The sequence below is a fragment of the Papio anubis genome, chromosome 10 (genome assembly GCF_008728515.1).
Source record: "Papio anubis isolate 15944 chromosome 10, Panubis1.0, whole genome shotgun sequence".
Classification (NCBI taxonomy): domain Eukaryota; kingdom Metazoa; phylum Chordata; class Mammalia; order Primates; family Cercopithecidae; genus Papio; species Papio anubis.
The window spans coordinates 73,013,687-73,027,116 of NC_044985.1; the positions used below are offsets into that span (position 1 = coordinate 73,013,687).

The 13,430-nt window shown below is 35.1% G+C and overlaps 1 protein-coding gene across 6 annotated transcripts in view; it reads right to left on the reverse strand.

The window, feature by feature from the left end:
- Window positions 1–13,430, reverse strand: part of COL5A2 (collagen type V alpha 2 chain) — a 423,920-nt gene that overhangs the window by 296,718 nt on the left and 113,772 nt on the right. For 5 of the 6 annotated variants that reach the window (XM_021923787.2, XM_021923786.2, XM_021923783.2 and 2 more), the window contains 2 exons: window positions 8,803–8,857; window positions 6,894–6,963 (listed from right to left, as the gene is read on the reverse strand). The gene's annotated coding sequence lies outside the window, so the exon portion shown is untranslated. Of the gene's footprint in view, window positions 1–5,231; window positions 5,250–6,893; window positions 6,964–8,802; window positions 8,858–13,430 lie in introns of those variants that run through there. The other variant, XM_021923788.2, reaches the window with a different exon arrangement.

Here is a 13,430-nt window from a genome sequence, read left to right on the forward strand (position 1 = left end):
GCTAACAGTTTAAAAATTGGAAAACTGAAAACTGAGCCTAAAAATAGAGATTTCTAGTTTCACTTGATGCTCAGATCATCCAACTCTGGATTTACATTTGTGCATAGCAGCATCTCTTATCAAAACACCAGGGATTCAGGCTAGGTCCTGCTGCTCACCACACAGAAAGCTAATCACTGAGCCAAGGAAGAAGGCTTTATTCAGATGCTGCAGCTGAGGAGATGGAAGATCAGTCTCAAATTCATCTCCTCAACCAACTAAAATTAGGCGGTTTTGCAGCAGGAAAGAAATGTAACTATGTGTCAGAAAATAGGAATTAGAGATGGGTAAAGAAAAAGAGTTGATCAATAGGAAGCAGGTAGTAAGTTAGGCAATCACAACAGGTGTGGGGTCTGACATCTCATTGTCCAGATGCAGTAATTTCCTAACTTTCAGTTCCTTGATATTATTTGGGAGGCCTGATGGTTGATTTTCTGAGAAAGGAACTCAGATAAGACAAAGTTTCTCAAGTTTAAGACTGAGAGGGTCAATTTCCATGTTTATTCAAAAGAAATCATAAATATCAGTTCTATGGGACAACTGGGTCAATTTTAGCCCCTTCTTTCTATTTATGAATTTCCCAATCACGGGGAATCTGGTCATCAATCTTTGACAGTTTCATGCTGAGAAGGTGTGTCATGGGATAAGGCTAAGAGTCAACGCACTTCTGGGGCTCTGCAGACCAGCAGCAGGGTAAGGGGCAAGACCTTTTCCCAGGCAAGACTGGTCTCCCGACAACTAGGTTCCCCTTGGCCACAAGTGGCTCCATTCAGTCAGTGGGGGACTTAGGACTTTTTGTCCCATACCATTGCTGGAGTAGTGTGCTACATGCCCCAGGTTCACCCTGTTCCTCAGTGAGACCTCTATGGCCAAAGGAATTAGAGTCAAGACTTATAGCAAATTAAATGTTCTAGGCCAGATGGGATTGGAGGTGGGCAGATATTCTTACTCTTTAAAACTATTTAAGCAACATAAGACTTAAAAACTAAAAGCCAAAAGTAAGGTTACAGTATTGTTTATAACTCAAAGGAATCTCCTTTGCCATTAAGAGGCCACACTCTGGCCTGGGAGGCCCAGCTCCCTAGGCTCCCAAACTGAGTTGTGTCTTCAACCTTGGCCTAGAATGGTGAGCTCTTTTTAAGGTCTAGGTAAGGGCACATCAACCCATTATAAAATAAAATATATAACTAATTTTAGCCTCAAAATCTTATACATCCACCTTTTCCACAATAGTCCCTGGCCTACAGGGATTGAATAGTTTTCATTTCTGGCCCTGTGTCTCACAAAAGCAGTTCATTTTGATTGTCACCTCTCCTGGGTTTCTGAAGATGAGCTTTTGACTGATGTCAGTGTTCAAGATTTAGCAGGTGTCAGTGCCATTTGCAAACCCAGGAGTCAAAGTCCTGTAACTTAGCAGCACAAGGATTAATTAATAGGATGTTTTCCAAAGATGTTAAAAGTCTCAAAATATTTGGTCAAAACAGAATTGCAGGTCATTGTAAAATAATAATTATTCATTTAACCAAAGTTAAATCAAAAAGACTTTTAATATAAAAATAAAGTTACAATATATGAGCACTATACCTATAATATGCAGATAGACTACTTTGGTGTAAAATAAGTTTCTATCTACAATATAAATGATCAAGTATAGTATATGCATTTATGATAAGAACAGAAGCCAAAGCTTAATGAAATGTTTACAGATATATAAAAGAACATCTAGAAATTTGTGGTTCAGTTTACTAACACTGCAGAAAGTCCTACAATTCTAACATGACTCTAGATGTCATGTGGAGTGACTAACATGTAGAGTCACTAACGTGATTCTAACATGTCACAAATTAAAACAATGCCATTTGGTGTCTAGTAGTTGCTGCCAGCAGCACTTCAAACCATTGTATTAAAGTGGTTAGGTTACTTCTTGCATATGTCTAATTGCCAGCATTCTAGTGATGCAATTGTGAGCAAAAGCATAAAAAATGCGATAAGTCCTATGACAAACTTATCAATGTTCAACAGTTAACATTTTTTCCATCATTTAAAAAAATGGTAAAAGCAAACATTAGTTTTGGAAATTCAATATGAAGATATATAATCTCCTTCCACTTAAACACTATATAACAAAAACAGGGACAAAATAAGAACAAGCACCCAATAATTTGTTTTCAGCTATTTAAAAGAGTATCATCACTTCCAGGGCTGGTTTCTACGTGCAGCACTAACAAGTGATTAGTTGACGTTCACAACTATAATCATCAAACCAGGACAACACTTATACATATTTTGTTTTCAACTACACACACTAACAGTGATAAAAAGCCTGAGATTAAAAATCACTAGAAAGTCTCATATTTTTAATTACTACTTAATCCAAGTGAATGTCACTTGATTTTAATAATGCTACTAAACACAACTAAAATAATTTGAGAGAAATTTGTTAATATAATTTCCTTAAGAACAAGGTCAATCATTCCTAAACATTAAAACTTTGTATCCATATCACAGTCTTTCCGTATTATCTAAAGGAAAAGATCTGAAACTAACTCAAATTATTGATTGAACTGAATAACCGGAAATAAGCACCATTTAAACAATTTTATTCTCAGCTACTTTCTTAAATAACAAAATAATATACTATTTCTGTTTAGAATTTATAAAAACAAGTCAAGTCTTTTAATTTTGGCCAGGAAACTTAAACTCTTAAAGCTCTCTAGATCATCGTAGGTAAGTAAAACCAATTCAGTTTTAAATGGCTAGTGTGCTCTATCTCTTTTTTTTTTTTTTTGAGATTTTACAAAGGTAGCTTAGGAATTTTAGATAAATAGAACAAATGATGAACTGTTAGAAATGCACAGGAAACAAAATGACTACTATATATACAGAGCCAAATACAAGCCTTCTGTTAGAAACTAAAAATACCAATAATTTTATATATATTATATAATTATATATAATTTACATATTAATAATACATAATTTATATATTTATTTATTTGCTATTTGTTATATATTTATTTGCTATTTGTTTGCCTTTGGATTTTGCATATATATGTATAGATATGCTTATATATTTATGCTTCCATTTATTTATATATACATATATATAAAACCCAAAGAAGTACAAATAGAAAACAAATGAAAAATGAAAGCAAAAACAAACAAAAAATCAACCCCAAATTTTTTTTCTATTCAGTTTACCTTAGAGGCTACAGTGTTACACAAAGCCAAAACACACACACACACACACACACACACACACACAAAATATGTTGTTTTTGATACACAAATTAATGTCTTTTCATCCACCAATACCACTATACATTTCATGTATTTGAGAAATTTACTTTAGGCACTTGGCAAGTAAGGACTTTAGTGCTAGAACCACCAATGCAGAATAGCAAACACAGTGTGAAATCAACCCACACAAGCATTTACATGAAATTTGACTCCCTGATAAATCTAGCTTCATGCTTAACTGTATTTAAAAAAAGACTTGTCAAAATGCCAATGTATTTCTTTACAATATTTCTTATCTTAACTTTATCAAGACTAAGAGCTTTAATTATGAGCAATATTAATTAGCCAAAAATTTCTACAATTTCCTATCAGGTTTTTACTTTTTCATCTTTCTATTTTCTCTGTATGTGCCTGAAAACATACATACACAGAAACAGGAGAAAAACTACATATGACTTACACAGACAATGTATGACATGCTTGAATTTTCTGTTTGGTCTTAAATTTTCTCTTGTTTAAAAAAAAAAAAAAAAAAAGTCATTTTATTTTAGGACAAAAATTTACCATAGTTCATAATTTGAAACAACCTTTAGATAAATTCTGAATTTATCTAAAGTTATTCTTTTAGATAAATTATTCTTTTTTTTAAGACAAAATTACTCTTTTTTTCATAAGGACAGAAATTCTCTGGCACATTTTATATACAGAATTATATGTTAACTACAGTTCTTATTCTTAGTAACCTTAAATTTTTATGAAAACCACTAGGAAGTAAGAAATCCTGAACTATCAGATATTAGTATTTTATATTTGAGAACATTCTACAATTTAAAAAAAAATACTTTTCTCTATATCAAAACCTTTTTTAATTGAAAATGACCAGACATCCAAAATAATTTGGATGACTCATCATCAAAAATAATTGAGATTTTAAATTACAAAAAGTTTACCTACAAGCATTTATCCTATTTACATGTACTCAATTCTTTCTCTTTTTTTTAAGTTTATCTGGATTACTTCTGAAAACTGAGATATTAGACAAAGCTAGCAGTTAGTTCCTTGTTAACCATTTCATAACCTGAGAATATCAGGTGTTCCCCTAGGTAAGAACCTTAAATCCATGGATATTTTTGATAATAACTCAGAAGATTCAACTGTCTTTATTAAACTAACAACATTAAATTTGTCCAAAAACTCACACAAAAGTTATTTGCGCCTTGGCTGGGTTTATAGTTTTATAACCTTCTGTGCCAAACCCTGACACCTCAAAATATCTAGCAGAGACAAATATAAAACCTAGACAAAAATGTATGCTGACAACTCCAAAGACATTTCTATTTCTACCTTAATAATTTTAAAGCCAGCTTGTTTATTAAAGAATTACTTATATCATGTGAACTTGAAAAATATTTGGACTTATTTATTTAATTTATGACCCCTCTTTATTTATAAACCAATTTAGTAGACACAACATATAACATAATAAATGTACATACACATAAACACATCGAAATGTGCATACACACACATAAACAAAGATCCAATAGCTTTTACCTCAGAACTCCAGCCATGAGATAGCAATACAAACTCACTGTTTTATGAACATGTTTACATGGCTAAACTTTGCCCCAAGAGGTAATCCAATGAAGGATGTGAACAAGAATGTTAGATGAAACAGCTTCCATTGCAGTTTGATTTTTAAAGGCCAAACCGTCCCAGACTCCAAAAAACTCTGGGGTCAAACAGCATCACAGAAGAACCTCACGTACTAAGCAGACCTGACCCTGCTTAGAATAGCAGCATAAAAGCCTGGATACACAGAACTCCATCCCACTTTCCTGTTCAATAACAATGAGGCTCATGGAGATGCCAAACCGCCCCAGACACCAAGGAATATTGGGAACTATACTGACGCATGCACATAAACAAACAATCACCAAAGCACAATCCACCTGCTTCAGCAACAAGCAAGTCCCAAGAGTATCCAAACTGAAACAGTCAGAATGCTTCCTCTCTCCATTGGTTGGGCTTGTTCATCCTGCAAATGGAAATTCTTTTGGAATTCCCCAAACTGAGAAGAGCACATCCCCCTGTCTGGTACCCACAAAAGACACTAACCCATCCAGATGCAGATGTCAAATATCAAAGGCTACTCTTCCTAGGCAATTAGGAATGCTCTTGGGGCTGACAGCAGCAGGACCAAAGAAAGAGAGACCAAGACCCACCTCCGGCCAAAAATAGGCAGGTAGCTGCTTAGGAGGCCTTCTGAAACCCTTCAGGCCTGTAGCAGCCAAGCCACAAGCAATGTGTGCCTGGTCAGGGAACCAAAATGTGTTACTGAAACACCAGAGGTTCAGTCTGGGTCCTGCTACTTACCATACAAAAAAAACAATTTTGTAAGACAAGTATTGCCTGGAAAAAGGCTTTATGCATGTGCTGCAAAAGGAATTATGGAGGGGTAAGAAAGAGGAGTTGGTCAACAGGTAGCAGGCAGTCAGTCAGTCAGTCATGACAGGTAAGGGGCTATGATTCAGTTCCTCTATATTATTTGAGAGGCCTGATTATTGGTCTTACAATTTTAGATGCATAAGATAAGACAAATGTAGCTCCTCAAGTTTTAAGACTGAGAGGGTCAATTTCCAACATCAGTTCTATGGAACAATTGGGCCAGTTTCACATTGGTATAAGTCAAGCAAGATATGTGTGGATGCAGTGGCTTTCCAGCAGGCAGCTGGACATAACGATCTGGAGTTCATGGAAGTGGTCTAGGCTGAAGATATGGATTTAGGAGTCTTCAGAACATAAATAGAGGCAGAAGGCCTGAAGGTGGGCTAAGATACGATCATGTGAGGGAGAAAATATAGCAAGAAGGTCACAAGACCAGGAGCAGAGCTCTGAAGGCCCCTGGTATTTAAGATTATACCTAACGGATATGAGGAATAGCAGTAGGAGAAAAAGGAAGGTAACTTATTAGAGAAGTATCTCAGGAAAAAAAGGGAGAATTTTCAGGCAGGAAGGACCAGTCAAACAGTATTAATTGCCATAGAAGTGGGTCAAGTCAAAATCATAAAAGTCATTATTGGATTTGGCAATTTGGAGGTCATTGGGGAACCCACTGGTTGTTTCAATAGAGAAGGGGCAAGAACCAGATTGTAGAGGTTGAATAGAGAAGACTTGAGAAAATAAGATAGTTAATGTAGCCCAATTTATGCAAGCACTCCCATGAATGGAAGGAGAGAACAGTGACAGAGCTAAGATAGTCAAAATGACACTAATACATTGACCTAAGTCATTATATTACATTACTGCATACTAGTGTTAGTTGACTGAGTGTGAATGAATAAATAAATATTAATTATAAAGAAGTAATTGACTTTAATAGAAAGGTAACAAGTTCTCCAACACTCCTTTCCAACTTAAGTTCATCAGCATAGTACATTAATATAATGATGACTAGCTTTTAAAATCCTGGATTATTTCATTTATGCTCATTTCTTGCCAAATGCTAGCAAATCCTTGCAATGGATACGACTAAAATCATGAGCAAGTATAGGCAGCTTGAGGCAAATAAAGAAAATTGGATTGGGTTCCACCTCAGGTTTCCAACCACTCACATGTATGATGTTGAGCAAGTCTCTTCATCTCTCCAGCTCTTAGTTTGCTCTCTGTATAATGGAGTATGGGCTAAACAAGGATAGAAAATAGACAGCAAGTCATTTCAGTAATTGTAAAACCTAACTGGAACCCCAGGATAAGATCTTTTTGTAAGGAAAAATTACCTCAATGTTCACACCAATTTTTGCTTTGGTTACATTTGGAGCTATGTATACATTTCACAAGATATATTCCATATCAAGCAATCAAAATCGTCACATATATATGACATGCTAAAAGCTCAAATCAAAAAAGCATTTTTAAAATACAAATCAGAAACACAATGAATTTGTTATTTGCTTTTACTATTTTTAACATTACATATAATTTAAAATATATATGACTATGTGCAGATATATTAGACACGTTAAGAAAACAGAAACTGAATTGTTTCCAACAGAGAGGATTTAATGGAAGAAATTGGTTTCCCAAGTGTCAGAAGGTTGTATAAGTAAAGTCACACAGAGGTAACTCAGGAAGTAGCTACAATGCCTGAGGTTAGGGAAACAAACGGGAAAAGATGGGGATAACAGGAGGAGGAGCCACCAGCCCTGGTGCTCTAAGGAAGAGGCTTGGGTTGGCTGCTGCTGGTTCTCTGAGGGAAATGTTCAGGCATTTCTGGAAATGCCAACAGGAGCTGGAGGCTGGAGCCACTTCCACAGTGGAGGCCACCACCTAACACTTAGGAGAACTGCCATTTTAGAGTCTAAGACAGCAAGAATAAAACAAATTTTGAAACAGGAAGGAAGCCTTGTCTCCTCTTCCAATCCCCATTCCTCAGTAACTTCAAGTCTCTAATACTTTCAAAAAGCTGCCAAGGGAATCAGAGGTATGAAATCTGCAAAGTCACAGCCCTAGCATTACAAACTAGTGTCAAAAAAGTAGGACATGTTGCTGAGAGACAACAGGCAAATTACTTGCACAACTTTGCTTTTAAAGAAGAGTAAAGGTTAATTGCATTGTAGTTAATAGCACAAAAATGAACACTGAAGAAAGTATCTTGCAAAATGTCAGAATTATGGGGATCCTTACATGAACAAATAAGCACATATAAGCAGAAAAGAGAAAGCTGTCCCATGATTAGGAACAGAAAGCAGAAAGAGGGAGGTAAGAAAGAAACTAGGGACTTCATGGAAAAGATTTATATTAAAAAAGGAAAATGACACAAATGTTAAAATACAATAATCATAATATTAAAAGTTCTATATAATTAAATTAGGTTTCCGGTACAAGAAATTGACCATTACATTGGTGCCACAGGCCATCATGAAATGTCTAAAATCTAGGATTACTGGGCTTCTATGCTCATGGCATTTGCTTTGTCAACAAGTGCCCCAGAGTTAAGATAGACCAATAGTGACATCTGCTGCCATGGACTTATTTTTAAAAGGGCCAGTCTCAACATTTTCAAGTTAAGATTCCTGCCAAACCACTGGGCTTCTGCTGTGATGAGCCAGCATTTCTGGAACTCCTGTTTGTCATCTGTGCTATTAGAAGATTTTCTAAGGCGAACACAGAACATGGGAAAATGAGAGAATGTTTGCAAATGTAACTAAAACAAACAAAAACAGTAGGGACAGAGGGAGTAAGTGATGAGACAGAAACTTCACATTGTCTTTTCACATCCTGTTTTTCCTTTGGCTAAGTAAGTCCAAATTAATCTTGCAGTTATTAGCAAGCATAAGCATGTTTTCAGTGAAAAGAAGGATTAATTTAACTGTTGCCAGCTTCAGTGGATTCCAACCCAAAATTTAGAGCATAATATTTAGATCAGAAAAAAAAATAAAAGTCCAACGATCAAAGGAGGGTATGTGGGAAATTTTTAGAGCAACCCTTGCTTAGAAAACCACTTCCTAGCTAAGTGTTTACCTTGATTATACCTCCTTCAACATCTGCTGACCCTCTGCTTCTTCCTTTTTCTTTTCTGAAAGGTAAGAGAATGTAAGGTTTGAATCAAAAATATGTTTCTGATTTTTAAAAAAACATATTATCACTAGTGTAAAGTGGTCAGCGTGGCTCATTTATATGAACCCACAAATATTACCTCAAGAGAATCGTGGGTTAATTTATTTGCTCTAGAAAAAAAAAATGGTAAATTATATGAATCTCTACCCCAGTTATGAAAGAAGCTGAACAAAAAAGACAGATGTTTCAGCTGATGGAGAACTGAATTAAGAGTTCTGGGTTCCAGTACAAGGTTCTGACCATGCCTCAATGTGTCATCTTGAGGAAGTTACATAACTTCTCTGAGTCTTAGTTTTCTCTTCTGTAAAATGAAAGGATGAGGCTACATGAGGGATGAAAAAATGGGATGCAACTCATTTCCTTTCTTGGTTTAACTGGCAATAGTTGCCTATGAGTTAATTTCTGTAACTCATAAGCTGCATCCAGACTCCATGGAAAAGAGTGCTGACTGATTAGTAGGGTCTGCTGTGGACAACATAAATGTGAGCAGCTGCATACACACCACATAGATACCAATTCACAAACAAGAAAATTTTTTACCTTTTCTTTAGCTGTAGATTCTGTTACCAGCCATCATTTTTAGTGCCTACTGTATTTTAGCTGTGCAAGATGCTCAAAGAACATTATTTCTAATCTTCACAACATTTTAAAGACAAGAAAACCAAGCCTCAGAAAAATTACATAATCTTTTCAAAGCTGTATAACATAGCTGGACCTAATTACTAACATAATCTCCCAATATTCTCCATTATAAATAAAAACTTCTCATATTTTGGATCACATCCCCTAGCCCTCTCAAAACACAAAAGCTATATTATAACATAATTATATTGTCAGATGATTCCTTAATATACCTGCATACCTACCTAAAGAAAGGATGAAAGTTTGGACATGAAATTTGGCTAGACCACATAAACATAAAGGGCAGGGGAGGAGACTCAGGGCAAACATGGCTAAGAAAATGTTTTTTCCAGCAAACAAATTGAATGTATGCTGAAAATTAAAAGTGACAAAGGAAGGAACAATAACTAAAAGTCATGTTTAACTTTAAAGCAAATAGAATTCTACACAAATAAAATTAGAGGGATACCAAATCCAAGTTGAAAAGAACCATAAAAACAGGATACTGTGTGTTGCCTCAATCTGGAAAGCATAGCTGACTTAATTGGTACAGTAATCTGGGGTGTAGCAGACACACGTGCATGTTCAATAAACACTATTTGATGGTGATGGTTTATAAGTAATTCAGACAATGGATTCCTGGTGAAAAAATATTTTTTGAAGTTTCTTTAACTTGATACAATATATTGTAAATGTCTTAGGTTATAATATCCAGGTAAAGTAGAAAACAAACACATGCTAATTTTTTATTAGAACAAACTAACTCTTCTCATCAGATAATAGAATCCTCAGAAGTTTTGAAAAGTTGCATCACAAAATTGGTCTATATTCACTAGTTACAAAATTACATACTGATGCTTTCAAAGTAAACACTCAAAAATTTACAATTGCCTTTGGAAAATTACTCAGCAATATGCATTAGTAAAAAAGCTTTAAGAAAACCAGATGCAAGAATGAACCCATAGCAGAAAAAAATGGTGTTAGTGGTCAAATTGGATTTCATATCAAAGCACCTTGTGTTCCTATGATTAGCAGACTAATTTATTCATATTATAAACATTTATTCTTCACTTATCATGTACTCAGTACTCCAGCAGTCACCAAGAATACCTTTATAAAATAAAACAGTCCTAACTTTGAGGAGTAGACATCTAATTAGAGACAGGAATATAAATAAAATACAAAGTGACAAGTAAATCAACTGGATATTTGACATACATTACATTTGACATGTATTGATATTTGACATGTATTACATTTAAGGGAAGTAATTAATTTTCTCTCATGTGATCAGGAAAGGATCAGAAAGACACAGAAGTACAGGAACAAAGTGAAGATCAATCTGTTTCTTAAGACACTATTAATTGACATGTTGTTTACATAATACTAAAATAGTCAAAAATTTAAAATTTTAAGTCATAGACTTTTAAACAGGCCCCACTTATATACAAGAAAGCTCTAAAAACAGTACAGTCAATAACCACATGAAAAATAAAATGTATATAATTACATAAAGCAAAGTGTTGAACTATTTTTCATCCCTACTATTCCAAGCCAATATCATTCCAAGGTGTGTGAAGTCCCATCATGCTATCATGCACTAAGAAAGTCAACACAAGAAACTCCTGCAGAGTGTTATTCCACATGGCTTTGTGACTAATTCTGTTTGTGGAATGAACTGAGCTGTGGTCATGGGTCACTTTCAGCCAGGCCAAAAGACTGTTTCCAGAGTGTAATTGTTCTGAGCATCCAGGCACTTCACAGCATGTTCCCAGTGCCTTTTGATACTTTGTGGCCAGGAGACTGCTGAGAAAACATTATTCACCAGATTTAGACTGGTCTAGTCAAACTCCTGGTTATTACATCTCCATGTCAACACAAGCCATGTCTGCAACCAAATTTACCAGATGTTTCTAATTTCTCCACCTTCTGAACTACAAGTTGAATTTTTTTTCTGGCTTTGAAATATTTTAAACAAAGGACTTTCTGTGATGTCTCAGAAAAAGTCACAAAATTAAAACCCTGGCTAATATCAGAATAAGAGTCCTGGCTCTCCTGCACTGCCACAGGATGGGATTTCTTGCTTCTCACTGCCTATGACATTTTCTCAATGGGGTTTTTACCTATAGGAGTCTCCTTCACTCTCTGGAGATTCCCAAATGGCTAACATGTAGATAAACTTCACTAAATTCTGGAGTTAACTACACATCCTCTGTTGCTGTATTACCTAAAACAAATGCTATTTCAAATTAAGGCCCTAATATCTACATAAATCATAAACTCACATACCCTTTCAAACCAATCATTGCATTTCTAGAACATCATCCAAAGATTTTACACATATTCACAATGAAGTTTTTGCAAAGATATTCATTACTACTTTGTCAAGACCTGGAATTTGGAAACAACCTACGTCTTTATTAGTAGGAAACCAGTATGATATTTTGTTCTATGCCCACATAAGGAATAATATTGAGACCTAAAAATGATTAGACAGTTCTCCAAATATATAGTAACATCAAAAATCTCCATAATAATTGTTAGGTAAAAAACAAGATAAAGAACTAGGTTGATATGTATGGGTGTGTATGTGTGCATAAATACACAGTCAATACTTACATACATATAGTAAATTTTGTGTCGTTTTGAATTTTAATTTGCTGCTATGTACAAGTTTTTTTTATTCAAAAATAAATAAATTTGGGAGAAATAAAGAAAAATAAAAATAAACTAAAAGGAGATTTTGAGGAAACCATACAATAAATTAATGAAAAGGGGGCAGGATGAAAGGAAGAAAAAAAGAAACAGAATCCTAGATTCCAAAACCATGGATGGATCTGTCTCTTTTTTATTATAATTATTATACTTTAAGTTCTGGAGTACATGTGCAGAACGTGCAAGTTTGTTACATAGGTATACACGTGCCATGGTGGTTTGCTGCACCCATCAACCTGTTATCTACATTAGGTATTTCTCCTAATGTTATCCGTCTCCCAGCTCCCACACTTAGACAGGCCCTGGTGTGTGATGCTCCCCGCCCCCGTGTCCATGTGTTCTCATTGTTCAACTCCCACTTATGAGTAAGAACATGCAGTGTTTGGTTGTCTGTTCTTGTGTTAGTTTGTTGAGAATGATGGTTTCCAGTCTCATCCATTTCCCTGCAAAGGACACGAACTCACCCTTTTTTAGGGCTGCATAGTATTCCATGGTGTATATGTGCCACATTTTTCCTTACCCAGTCTAAAATTTATGGGCATTTGGGTTGGTTCCAAGTCTTTGCTATTGTGAATAGTGCCACAATAAACATACATGTGCATGTGTATTTATAGTAGAATGATTTACAATCCTTTGGGTATATACCCAGTAATGAGATTGCTGGGTTAAATGGTATTTCTAGTTCTAGATCCTTGAGGAATTGCCCCAATGTCTTCCACAATAGTTGAATTAATTTACAATCCCACCAACAGTGTAAAATCATACCGATTTCTCCACATCCTCTCCAGCATCTGTTGTTTCCTGACTTTTTAATGATCGCCATTCTAACTGGCATGACATGGTATCTCATTGTGGTATTGATTTGCATTTCTCTAATGACCAGTGATGATGAGATTTTTTTTCATGTTTGCTGGCTGCATAAATGTCTTCTTTTGAGAAGTGTCTGTTCATATCCTTTGCCTACTTTTTGATGGGGGGGTTGGTTTTTTCTTGTAAATGTGTTTAAGTTCTTTGTAAATTCTGGATGTTAGCCCTTTATCAGATGGATAGATTGCAAAAATTTTCTCTCATTCTATAGGTTTCCTGTTCACTCTGATGATAGTATCTTTTGCTGTGCAGAAGCTCTGTAGTTTAATTAAATCACATTTGTCAATTTTGGCTTTGTTGCCATTGCTTTTGGTGTTTTAGTCATGAAG